This window comes from Lutra lutra, chromosome 2, assembly GCF_902655055.1.
Source record: "Lutra lutra chromosome 2, mLutLut1.2, whole genome shotgun sequence".
Taxonomy (NCBI): domain Eukaryota; kingdom Metazoa; phylum Chordata; class Mammalia; order Carnivora; family Mustelidae; genus Lutra; species Lutra lutra.
Window position 1 is genome coordinate 45,053,133 of NC_062279.1, and position 12,494 is coordinate 45,065,626.

The 12,494-nt window shown below is 46.3% G+C and overlaps 1 protein-coding gene across 1 annotated transcript in view; it reads left to right on the top strand.

Moving 5' to 3' along the window:
* The first annotated feature begins 218 nt into the window (after window positions 1-218).
* Window positions 219-12,494, top strand: part of SLC39A14 (solute carrier family 39 member 14) — a 51,343-nt gene continuing 39,067 nt past the window's right edge. Inside the window, exon 1 of the mRNA XM_047717322.1 lies at window positions 219-369. The gene's annotated coding sequence lies outside the window, so the exon portion shown is untranslated. The remainder of the gene's footprint in view (window positions 370-12,494) is intronic.

Genomic DNA, 12,494 nt, shown 5'->3' on the forward strand with positions numbered 1-12,494 from the left:
CTCGCCTGGGGCGGCAAGGCGCCAGCGCCAGCCGGGCCTAGCGGGCGGCCAGCCGGCTGACAGCTCGCGCACGTCGCCCTACGGCCCGCGGGGGTCCCACGTGGCAGGCCCTGGGGAGAGCAGGGTGCGGCGAGGGCGAGGTTGAGGACGGGGGCGGGGCCAAGGCCCGGGGGTGGGCCCGGCCGCTGACGCGCAGGCTTATAGCGGGGCATGCGCAACGGTGGCGGGGACGGACGCAGGCAGTGGGGCTGGGGCACGCGGGCTCCCTCCGCGGACGCACCGACTGGGGTATCGCTGGCGTTGCGGCTTGCCCGAGAGCCTGGCTTGTGAGGTTGCGCGGAGTACAGGTGGAGTCCGCCCGAGCTTCAGGTGAGGGCGGAGGGCGTGCGTGCGTGCGGGACCGCGCAGTGCTGAGGAGTGGGGCATCGCGCGGAGAAGCGGCGCGCCTCCAAGTCTCGGGGTCACCGGGTGGGGGCGGGGGCCCGGCGGCGCCAAGGACTGGGAGCTGGGCTCCGGATTCCGAAGCCTCGGACTAGACCAGGGAGGCGCCCCGGGGCACCCGCACATGCGCCTGGACGGAGGGGACACCTGGCCGCGGTACCACGATGGGGGTTAGTTGGTGGCAGCTGCTCTCCTTTCGGCAGGAGATCGAGGGATGTGGGAGTCAAAGAACGTGGATAGCCGCACTAAAAGCCCAAAGGGCTTTCTGGAGCCCATAGATAGGAGAAAAAGCAGAGAGCAGATGGGCAAATCTGGTGGGCAGCTCCGATGGGACACTCGTCTCTGGACTTTGCTTTCCGGGAACTGTGTCCCCCAGCCCATCCCACCCCGGCCGAATCGCCAACCAGCAGAAGAAAAATGACCCAAATCTTCCGGATGACTAGTACCGAGAGTTGGAGGGACTGTGTGAAACCCTGACCTGGCTTACCCAGTGGGCATGGTTTTTTTTAGCTATTTTTGGTCCTGCCGACCAAGTTGGGCGATCCGGCTCAGACTGCCCTCTCTTGGTGGGTTAGGGCAATGGGACAAAATAGCCATCCAAGCCCTTTCACCATGTGATTCTGAGATTCAATTAAAGCCAAGAAAATTTTCTCGACTCGGAGCTGTGGCTTCAGTTGTGAGGATCTAGTGTCTGCTAGGGTCCGGGGGTCCAATAGGATGGTGTGGGCATGATTTGATGAAGGCAGAATGCTCACCTGGGGCATAAGGAATGGTGGGGGCAGGAACCACTTTGAACCCTTGATTCCTTTCCTTCCTGCAGCCACCCTGGGTTTGGTTTTGCCTTCAGAATCACTTTTCCCTAGGAACCACAGGCACGTGGTAGGCTACTGGGAAGTGGTGGTGGTAATGTGTACTGTGTACTGGCCTGGTTATCCTGGTCCCTGTCCCAGCTCTGCTCTTAACTTGCCCTGTGACCTTGGGAAGGGGTCAGTGCTAGGGTCAGAATAGATCTCTCACCTACAGCATCTGTGATTAATCCTTAACTCTTGAAACAAGAGCCATAAAAAGTGAGAGGAACTTGATGTTGAAGCAAGAGAGAGGGTGTCCAAAATTGTGACTTTTAGAAGCTGTAATTAAAAACTACATTATTCCATTTCTTGTTGGAGGCCCAGAGGTGGGCTTTTCCTAAGTTGTGTGGTAGCCAGAAGTTAGACTAGTGGTACTCTTTCTGCCTTTGGTTTGCAGGTGTGACTAAAGGGCATCAAACAGAATTAATGGCCTTGTCATTTAGGCAAGAAGAATAAGAACTGTAGGCTCTATCGCTCTTTGAGTAGTCCTCGTCTCTCTCGTATGTCAGTACACAGGGCCCAGTCTGTGCTCAGCTCTGCAGTGGCCACTGCCAGGTGCAAGGAGGGGATGAGGCCTGGCTCCTGCAGACTCCTGATGAGGAGAGAACATCCAGACACGAATAAAGTAGCCACACAAGAGAGGCCATGCTGTTGTGTTCAGTTAAGTTAGGAAAAGACGGCACTCTACTAGAGACGGTGTGAGGCGGTGCAAGATTCTGGGCTTTCGAGCCAGATCAGTCTGCCCAAATCCTGGCCCCATTACTCTCCAGCAGGATGGTTTCGTAACCTCTGTGGGCCTGTTCTCCCTACCGTGAAGCACGTTGTGATTGTTCCTGGAACATGGTAGAGGTCTCAGCAGCAGCAGCATCTCTGTGGGATGGGGTGTATTATTTAGGGGTTCTAGAAACTGGGTAGGTTGGGTTGTAGGAGTGCTATGAGTGCAGACTTGGGCCTGATTCATCTCCTCCTTGGGAACATGGATGCAATTTCCCTGCCTCTGGGTAGGCTGCTTTTCTGTGCCCTTCCAGGGATTGTTCCACAGAATCACTGGACATAGGGAAAAGGGGTTCCCCGCTACCTTTAGTTTTGGGAGCTGTTGTGATTTCTTTAGGTAGCAGAAGTACTCCTTTACTGGGCTGATAATGGGCTGGAAGGACTAACATTGTGTGGGGGGCTTGCAGGTATATATCAGTCACTGGACTGGTTCTATTTTCAAACCCTTCCCATGGTCTTCCTTTTTCCTTACCTGCTCATATCCCACTCAGTTCCGGGAGGAACCTGAAATCATGTCCAGTGTTCACAGGATCTTGGGATCTAAGTAGTAGTGCTGTGAATAGAGTGTATATGTCTGAGAATTGGGACCCCTTCTCTCCACTGTGTTAAAATAATTCAGCCTGTTTGTGTGAAAGAAGTAATGCTTGGGCATCTTGCAGAACTAAAGGCAGCAGGATGTTGAACTGCAGGGATTTTGAGAATCTTTCAGTCTAGGCTCTTTGTTCTACAACTAAAGAAACCAGTTTATTTTACAACTAAAGAAACTAGATCTGGAGAGGTTAATGGGTCACATTAACCAAGTCACTTTGCTTGCTAGTGACCATGAGGCTTGATGGAAAAGACCATCAAGGGTTCTGTTTTTATTTGTAAATGCGATGATGAAATTGGTAATTCTCCTTGAAAATGTGAAGAGGGGGCGCCTGGGTGGCTCAGTGGGTTAAGCCGCTGCCTTCGGCTCAGGTCATGATCTCAGGGTCCTGGGATCGAGGCCCGCATCGGGCTCTCTGCTCGGCGGGGAGCCTGCTTCCTCCTCTCTCTCTGCCTGCTTGTGATCTCTCTCTGTCAAATAAATAAATAAATAAAATCTTAAAAAAAAAAAAAATGTGAAGAGGAAGGAGCCAGTTATCCCCTATGCCTACTTAGGGGGAAGAAAGTCCCTTTACTTGTGTGGATAAAAGTTTCTTCTGCAGGAGTCCTTTTTTATTTTATTTTTTTTTAAGGTTTTATTTATTTATTTGACAGAGACACAGTGGGAGGGGAAACCCAAGCAGGGGGGTGTGGGAGAGGGAGAGGCAGGCTTCCTTGCCCAGCAGGGAGCCCGATGTGGGACTTCATCCCAAACCCTGGGATCATGACCTGAGCTGAAGGCAGACACCTAATGATTGAGTCACCCAGGCTCCCCAGTGCAGGAGTCGTCGTCTTCTCTTTCCAGAATACTTTGAGACATGCGAGGGTAGGGACTGGATGTGGAAGGGTCATACTGCTGGGGCCCCAGCCAGGACTGGCTAGATGTCTACAGTGGGACTTGTCTGACCTGGAGGCTGGTGGTTTGGCAGAATGTCAGCAGATAAGGAGTCCAGAGTCTGCTGCCAGCCAGGGGCCTCATGCCCTCCCGGGAGCCAGCAGAACAGCCTTGCTACAAGGTCTCTGAGACCCTGCTGCCTTGTCCCCACCCTTGCTGTGGTCACTGAGCCTTTCAGAGGCAGAATACACTCTGGGAGGCCCACAAAGCGGGAGGGAGAGTGGCCATAGAATCAGCCTGGAGAGAGCCTGGCATGCCCAGCAGTGGGAAACCGTCTTGGAAACTTCAAGATCTGACTGCGTTCTCAGGCCTAACCACCTTCCACCAGCAACTGGCCCAGGAGAATGTTGAAGTTTGATGGAATGAGAAGGTGACGGTCCCTAGGAGCTCTTAGGCAAGGCACTTGGTGTTAGTAGTTAATAAAAAGTCAGTTTAAAGTGGAGAGTTTTAAAACAATCCATGTTTTAAACAATTCATTTTACTTTAAAAACATATGCATGTATTTTTTTACTCACCAAAATTGATTTAGGGCTGAGGCCTTTTCTTTGAGTCTCTGGGTACTCTAATTAAGCTTGCAAATTCTCTATAAAAATCAATCATACCTACACATACCACCTGCTGTTTTCTCACATTTTGTTTTATTCCTTTTTTTTTTTTTCCTTAAAGAAGATTTTATTTATTTATTTGACAGAGAGAGAAATCACAAGTAAGCAGAGAGGCAGGCAGAGAGGGGGAAGCAGGCTCCCTGCTGAGCAGAGAGCCCGATGCGGGACTCGATCCCAGGACCCTGAGATCATGACCTGAGCCGAAGGCAGCGGCTTAACCCACTGAGCCACCCAGGCGCCCCTCGTTTTATTACTTTTAAAGATTGTATTTATTTATTTATTTGAGAGACTGATCGAGTGGTTGCACGAGCAGGGGGAGGGGCAGAGGGAGGGGCAGAGGGAGGGAGCGAGAAGCAGGCTCCCTGCTGAGCAGGGAGCTCCACATGGGGTCTGATCCCAGGGCCCCCGAGATCATTACTGGAGCCCAAGACACACGCTTAACCGACTGAGCCACCTAGGTGCCCCGACATTTCCTTTTATTAAATTTTTTTTTCACTAGGTTTTATTCACATAGTTGAAAAATCAAAAGGTTAAAAACAATGTATACATTGGTGTGCCTGGGTGGTTCAGTGGGTTAAAGCCTCTGCCTTCAGCTCGGGTCATGGTCCCAGGGTCCTAGGATCGAGCCCTGCGTTGGGCTCTCTGCTCAGCAGGGAGCCTGCTTCCCTTCCACTCTTTCTCTGCCTGTCTCTCTGCCTACTTGTGATCTCTGTCTGTCAAATAAATAAAATCTTTTAAAAAAAAAAGCAAAAACAATGTATACATTCACACACACACTTGGTATTCAGTGTAACACCGTACCCCACCCCTCCACCCCTCTTTTTTACAGATGGTTCGGGTTAGCACTTTAGACGTGTTGTTTAGCCCCTGGATGTTTTCACCTAGCAACTGTGTTGGATCTTTCCATATGAGCACAGAGAACACTTGGGTCATTCTTTTATTGTAGCCACACAATATTCAGGATATGGAAGTACGGTGATACTTTAACCAATGTACGTAAGTCATCTCTCTCTGTCCCTGAACTATGTTGTTTCCATTATTTTGTCTATTCTATTATTACCTACAACGCTGCAATGAATAACTTTGTACAAATGGCTTTTCCTACATGTGTAATTACGACTTGAAGAAATTCTCAGAAGGGGGATTCTGGGTAAAAGGCCATATACATCTGTTCATTAGTTTTTCTTAAAGAATTTAAAAGACATTTGCCTATCATTCCGCATGTAGAAACCTACCTCTTTTTTTTTTTTTTTTTTTTTTTTTTGAGATTTTATGTTTTTGTGGGGGAGGGAGCAGCAGGCTCCCCGCTGAGTAGGGAGCCCAGTACAGGGCTGGATCTCAGGACCTTGATATCATAACCTGAGCTGAAATCAGATGCTTAAGTGACTGAGCCACCCAGGTGCCCCTTTTTTCCCCTCATTTTTTTTTTTTTAATATTTTATTTATTTATTTGACAGAGAGAGATCACAAGTAGGCAGAGAGGCAGGCAGAGAGAGGAGGACACAGGCTCCCTGCTGAGCAGAGAGCCTGACGCGGGACTCGATCCCAGGACCCTGAGATCATGACCCGAGCCGAAGGCAGCGGCTTAACCCTCTGAGCCACCCAGGGGCCCCTTTTCCCCTCATTTGTAACATGTCTTTCTAGATGAGCAGTTCTCAGACTTTTTGATCCTAGGATTCTTTAATATTGTCCTTTGTTTATGTGCCAAATCTTTTGATATTTGCTGTGTTAAAAATTAAAACAGATTTGGGGCACCTGGGTGGCTCAGTCAGTTATGCATCTAGTTCTTGGTTTTGGCTCGGGTCTTGATCTCAGCGTTGTAAGATTGAGCTCAGTGTTGTGCTCTGAGCTTGGTGTAGAGCCTGTTTGGGATTCTCTCTCTCCCTCTCCCCCTACTCCCCCTCCCCCCCAGATTAAAACATTTAAAAATAATAAATGCAAGATCATTACATGTTAACATAAAAAGCATGTTTTTATGTAAGTACCTGTTTTCCAAGAGTAAAAAAATGGAGAACAGGATGGCATTATTTTTACATCTTTGCAGATCTACAGAATTTCAAAATAATGATTTATTAGATGATGAGATAGCAGAGATTAGGTATAATGTAAGTTTGCTGGTAAAGACTCAGTTGAAGTCTTGAGAACAAACTGAGTTAATCTCTGAACACACATATTTATACCCTAAACTTCTGCCATACAAATCTTTCAAAACTAAGACTTCTGTATTCACCACACTTCATGTATCCTCTGAAAAATGAGAGTGAAAAGGCTTTTAACATCTTAATATTATAATGAAAGTCGTTTTTAACTGGTAGACCTCCCAAAATGGCCTCAGTGACCCCAGGTGTCCTCTAAGATCAGAATTTCAGAATTTACTGTTCTAGAGCACTGAATTTTCATAGAAACCAAACCTTTTTCTTTCTGCACCTACATTTCAGTTACTGTTAATTAAATTATAACCACAAAAACAAACAACTAGTGTAAAAAGTTTTGGGCATAGGCACAGCAGACTTGCCAAATGTGACCTCTGCTGGTGAGAGCAGAAAGGTGATTTGCTGGAGGATGTACTGGGGCAGGGCAAACCAATGGAGCTCAGCTGAGAGTGTCCGCCCTGTGAAGACAGGTAAACCTTGTCTCTGGTCTGAAGATGCTTGCAAAGTCCTTGCGGAGATGCACTGACGACATGTGGAAGGTTGTGTGCTGTCTTGTGGGTTTAAGCTACAGTTGAGTGAAGCAGGTGAGATACTTAAGCAGACTGGAAGAAGGTGAAGTGCTTAGGGCAGGAGTGGTCGGGGAAGGCTTCCTGGAGGTGGAATTAAGCCAAATTTTGAGAGCTACGAAGAAAGGAAAGCTGGAAGAGGGGTCCTGGCGAGGAGGTACAAAGATGGGCGATCCTGGGGCGGGGGTGATCAGCATAGGCCATAGGTTGGTAGTGATAGAGGGAAGGGCTGGTGACAGGCATGCCTGGAAATTTAGGTTGGACCCAGAGCTTTTGAAGGGCTCTGGGGTCTGAGGTACTGATACTCACTCTGAGAACCCTTAGCTGTTTCCATATCAAAGACTTAACAGCTCTCTTTCAGCAGCCCTCTGTCTTGGGGTCCAGCCTGCTCTTACCTAGAATAACAACTCTGTGGCCCCAAATCTAGATCTTTTGCACCAGTCCACCTAAATTGCCACCTCCTGCCTCCTCTTAGCCCTCAGAGGCAGGGAACAGCTTTCTATTCCATCTTAACATGGACCTCTCTACCTTAAAAGCCTCTTCCAGAAACTTTGATTAATCATACTCCACAGCATCCCCAAGCAACTGTTTGGTATTTTTGAAAAAATTTTATTATTTTTTTTATTTTAAAGATTTTGTTTATTCATTTGAGACATACACACAGCACAAGCAGGGGGAGAGGCAGAGGGAGAGGGAGAAGCAGACTCCCCAGCTGAGCAGGGAACCCGACATGGGGCTCAATCCTAGGACCTGGAGCTCACAACCAGAGCTGAGGGCAGCTAGCTATTCAACCAACCGAGCCACCCAGGTGCCCCTGAAAATTTTGTTTTTTTCTGATTGTCAAAAGTAACGCATACTTATTATAAAGAAAAGAATAAAGAAGTATTGGAGAAAAAGTCTGTAATCCTGTGGCCCTGAGGCAGCCTCCGTTCACAAAATACCTGTTCCCTTGTCATTGTTTTTCATGATATGATTGGGTATCTATCCCCCACTGTATGTTGGCATCAAAATTTCTCCTGAAGCATTTAGTCTGCCTTTTGGCTTGAAAAATATCTTAGGCAGCCACTTCCTTTTAAACTTTTTATTTTGAACTAATTTTAGACTTAAGGAAAAGTTGCAAAAAAATACAGCAGATTTCCTTCATGTCCCTCACTCTGTAGTATAATTATCAAGAAGAGGAGGGGCACCTGGGTGGCTCAGTGGGTTAAAGCCTCTGCCTTCAACTCAGGTCATGATCCCAGGGTCCTGGGATTGAGCCCCACGTCCAGCTCTCTGCTCAGCGGGGAGCCTGCTTCCCTTCCTCTCTCTCTGTCTGCCTCTCTGCCTACTTGTGATCTCTCTCTGTCAAATAAATAAATGAAATGCTTCATTAAAAAAAGAAGAAGAAGAAGAAGAGGAACTCAACACCGGCAAATACTATTTAACCAAACTGCGGGGCTTCTTGAAATGCGGCCAGTATTTGCGCTAATGCCTTTTTTCTGTTCCAGGATCCCATGTTGCATTTAGTTGTTCCTTTTTCTTAGTCTCCTCTAGTATCTGACAGTTCCTGTGTCTTTCCTTCTTAGAATGGGGTCATGCATTTTGGGCGAGAATATCACAAAAATGAAACTGCATCCTTTCAGAGCATCCTGTCCAGGCACTTGGTTATGTCAGTATGTCTCACTATTGGTGATGTGTTCTTTCACTTGGTCCAGCTGGTGTCTGCTAGACTTCCACACTGGAAAAATTACGGTTTCTCCCATGGTGAATCCTTTTATGCCTCAAATCCCTTTGGCCAGGAAGAGCCTGTCTTTTTCCAGTGCTCACCTGATTAGTTCTGGTCACATAAAGTAATTTCTCTATCTTACGGTCAATGAATTTGGTCAGCTAACACCAGCAAAATCCCTTCTGCCAGATAATGTAACATAGTAACAGGAGTGATACCTCATATTTACAGGGCCTACCCACAAGCAAGGGCAAGGGTCATGGGGGGTCATCTTAGAATTCTGCCAGCCATACATAGCAAGAGAACCCCAGATAAAAACAATCAGGCATTAATTCCAGCACTGAAGCATCTGCTTCCCATGGCTGCTTTAGCAAATTTATCACAAATCGGGTAGCTTGAAACCGCAGCAATGTGTCCTCTCACAGTTCTGGAGGCTGACTTTTGAAATCAAGGTGTCAGCAGTACTATGCTCCCTCCAAAGGCTCTAGGGGAGAATCCTTCCTTGCCTCTGACAGCTTCACTTGGCTCCAGGTGTTCTTTGGCTCATTCCAATCTCTACCTCCATCTTCACATATCCTCCTCTGTGCCCCTCTGTCCAAATCTCCCTCTCCTTTATCTTATAGAGATGCCAGTCATTAGGGCCCACCCTAAGTACAGGATGATTTCATCTCAAGATCCTTAACTAATTATATCTGCAAAGATCCTATTTCCAAATAAAGTCACATTCTGAAGTTTTGGGGAGACATGTATTTGGGGGCATGTTTTTCAACTCACTACACTCAGGATGGGGAGAAATGTCCTGTATAGACTGTCATTCACAGAGTTGCAAAAGAAAAGGGAGGCTTCTTTTTAGACCTAAGACAGAATTCAGGCTTTGCTGTTGAGGCCAGGGCCCAGCCTCAGCCTGCCTGCTCCCCTCATTTGACCCAGATCTGAGAACCAAGCAGAAATTGGAAAGCCGGCCTCTGAGGTCCTTCATGCTTGGGATCCAGACCAGCAACTTTGCGGTAACAACAACGTGCATGTTCATGGAGCTCTCACTGAGCACTAGTTTCCCTGTAGGCTGGGCAGGGCAGAGGGGGTGGGAACCATTTGGTAGAGAGAGGGGTGATCTGACTTCAGAGAGTTTAGATAAATCACAGAAGGTTAATAGCTAGTCCTATCTAGTACAGCAGTCCTGAAATGTCAGACCAGTGTCCCAGACTACAGTCCAGTTGATCTCTCAGACCTAGATGTACAGATACCTGGATCTCATCGAAGAAGCCCTGATCCAGGAGAACTGAGTTGAGCAGGGCCTCAACTTTAAGATTTTAAAATAAAACTTAAGATTTTATTTACTTAGGAACCAGGCACAAATGTAGTGCAGCCCAGGGCAGATGAGGACTGCAGTCCACCTCCAGATTCTTGAAGGGGAGGAAAAAGCCTTCTCACTTGGTCATCATTAAGCCTTTCCCCTTTCCCAACTGGAGTCTAAAATTAACTGTCTTCTTAAAGTAATATATGTTCATTGTAAAAAATGCAGATGAATAGGGCGCCTGGGTGGCTCAGTGGGTTAAGCCGCTGCCTTCGGCTCAGGTCATGATCTCGGAGTCCTGGGATCGAGCCCCGAATCGGGCTCTCTGCTCAGCAGGGAGCCTGCTTCCTCCTCTCTCTCTGCCTGCCTCTCTGCCTGCTTGTGATCTCTCTGTCAAATAAATAAATAAAATCTTTAAAAAAAAAATGCAGATGAATAAAAAGATAACAGATGTAAGCATTAAATCCATCATCAGAAGATAACAATTATGCGTTTTTAGTCTTTCTCTGAATGAATACAGCTTAAGGAAAGATGGTCTGCTGTGTCTACAGTTTTATAGGCTCTTTTTATTTTTTTTCCACTTCCCATATCATGAACATCTTTCCATGTTAATCTTCCCCCAAATAACTAATATTAATTGAACAGTTACTGTGTGTTGGCACTTATAATTCAGTATCTCATTACCTGCTCTTAAGTAGGGACCATTAGTAGGCTTTGTTTTTCTGGATAAGGACCGTGAGTCTCCTTGACCCAAGCCTTGAAGCTAGTAAAAGCAGACTAGGATTTGCACTGAGGTCTCTCTCACTGAGAGCCAAAGAGCCTAATCTCTGCTCAAACATGTTTTGTTACATGGATTGCCTTACTCTAGCAGTTCAAGTGTATTGTACATTTATTCATTTTAAGGATTTTTTTTTTAAAGATTTTTTATGTTTATTTGAGAGCGCATATGAGCACGTGTGAGCATGAGTGGAGGGAGGGCCAAAGAGAGGAGAGAGAGAATCTTGAGCAGACTCTGCGCTGAGCCTGGAGCCCGAAGCGGGGCTCAGTCCCATGACCCTGAGGTCATGACCTGAGTTGAAACCAAGAATCAGATGTTCAGCAGACTGAGCCACTGAGGCACCCCTGAGTTTTTATTTCTTTTACTTTTTTATTTTTTTAAGATTTTATTTATTTATTTGACAGACAGAGATCACCAGTAGGCAGAGAGGCAGGCAGAGAGAGAGGAGGAAGCAGGTTCCCTGCTGAGAAGAGAGCCCAATGCAGGGTTGATCCCAGGACCCCAACATCATGACCTGAGCTGAAGGCAGAGGCTTAACCCACTGAGCCACCCAGGCACCCCTAAGATTTTATTTTTAAGCAATCTTTATACCCAATGTAGGGCTCAGACTTACAGAACCCTGAGATCGAGAGTTGCTTGCTCTTCCCACTGAGATGGCCAAGCACCCCATGGTGCATTTCGATGGCTTGAAACTTTTTACCATTATGCTTTTGAGGGTTTTGTTTATTGCTGTATTCCCTAGGCCCAAAACAGCACTCAATAGATCAAGATCACCATGATTTCCATAGGATGAATTCCAAAAGGGAAGTATTGGGATTTGACAAGAGGACTTAAAAAGTTTTTTCTGAAAGAATAAATGTACAAAAATCGCCAAAACAATTTAAAGAAGAAAGTAGTGAAGTTAGACTTGATTTACCAGGGGGGGGGAAATGGTGACATTGGTACAGGATAGGTGAATAGAACAAAATAGAAACATCCAAAACCAGACCTCAGTTTGTGTAGGAATTTAGCAAATAATGGTATTTCTGACTAGATGTGGTCTGATTTTGATCAAGTATTCTTAGCCTCAGTATCCTCATCTATAAAATGAAGATGATATAATTTTGTGGTGCTTTTATTTTAATGTTTCCAAAATAGGGAGTTGTCTTACTGATGTGTGCTTTTCATGGAATCTTTTCCTACTCCAAAAAGGTGTCATTGATACTTTTACAATTATAGCGAAGTCCTATAGACTCTATCAAAACGGAGGTTGTTGAGAAGATCAAACGAGGATGAAAACAAATTGCTTAACTGCAGTGCCTAGCAGACAACAATAAATCTGAGCAATTTTTACTGTAAAATTAAGGAAGAAAAGATCATGGATGAGTTACAGGGGTGTTTAGTGCAAATGACAGAGTCCAACCAACGCCGCTTTGGGAAATGACTTGTAAAGCATCTGGCAGTTAGCTGTTCGAGGCCCGTGCTCCTGCTCCGCGATGCCTGTAGGGTCCCAGGCTCTCCTTAGTGTGTCTCTCTGCTCTGCCATCCTTTGCAGGTAGGACTTCTGTCTTGTAGTTGTTACTTGCCAGCCTATACCTCTGAGCAGGAAGGAGAGGAAATAGATGGCACCCACATCTTATTAGCTAGAGTAGCCACCTGTGCAAAGGATATGTTTGAATTTACTTCCGTTTCTTACCTTTTATAGACTCTGCACTTGAAGTTTATAAAGAAAATGGACCTTATTAAACAATTTTGGGATAATTGAGTATCTTTTTAAAAGTTGGATTCTCTTTTTTTTTTTTTTTTAAGATTTTATTTATTTGCCAGAG